Here is a 781-nt window from a genome sequence, read left to right as displayed (position 1 = left end):
TGACTCCAGCCCTGATCCCTTTTAAGCCTTTTAACTCATATATATATTTTTATAATAGTCTAGTGTTGTATGTTAAATAGTTTTTATTGTAGACTAATTGTAAAAAATAAAAATAAAAATTGCATATATAAATATATGAGACTTAAGGGTAAGGGGGACTTGTGATGTGATTTGTTGGGCATCTTGTGAAGGTTTAGACTGTAATGTGTGTGTCTTTTTCACATCACAGTGAGTTCTCTAAAGAGAGAGAGAAGGCCGTGTGTCGCGGTGAGCTGCAGGAGGCCCAGGAGAAACAGCAGATGGAGGAGGACATGATCGGTTACATGGACTGGCTCATCGAAGCAGAGGACATGGATGAGGACGGAAATAAACGTAATATAAGCTTTATTTAGTATTCCTTTCATATTGTAATCACACTATCAAAACAGAGAGTGAGCAGCACATACATTTTTTTTCACTTTTGCCCAATGAAGATGACAGAATGTCACATGACTGATGATAAAATACCCACCCATGTGAAAAAGCAGTACACGCTTGCATACTTCTAAAAAGAGTACTTATTAAATAAATAATATACTTCAAAAGAATATACTTAAAGTTTTTAGACACTTGATTGCATGATAATTGCAATAAAATGAAAATGTTTTATAGTTTAAATATATTAAATGCAATTAGCTGCGGTTTGGACCAAGTAGGACTCTATATGTAATTTCATAATTACTTCTATTGAAACTGCAAAAACTGACAAGCATTTACTGGTAAACTAAAATATACATGAATG

At 33.5% G+C, this 781-nt stretch overlaps 1 pseudogene; it reads left to right on the top strand.

The window, feature by feature from the left end:
• The window catches only part of LOC107579685 (voltage-dependent L-type calcium channel subunit alpha-1D-like), a 2814-nt pseudogene extending 2442 nt beyond the window's left edge, over positions 1–372 (top strand).
• The last annotated feature ends 409 nt before the right edge of the window (positions 373–781 follow it).

Source organism: Sinocyclocheilus grahami, unplaced genomic scaffold (genome assembly GCF_001515645.1).
Source record: "Sinocyclocheilus grahami isolate Dianchi unplaced genomic scaffold, SAMN03320097.WGS_v1.1 scaffold19176.1, whole genome shotgun sequence".
Taxonomy (NCBI): Eukaryota; Metazoa; Chordata; class Actinopteri; order Cypriniformes; family Cyprinidae; genus Sinocyclocheilus; species Sinocyclocheilus grahami.
Note: the sequence above shows the minus strand (reverse complement) of the source record. Positions and strands in the feature narration are given on the sequence as shown.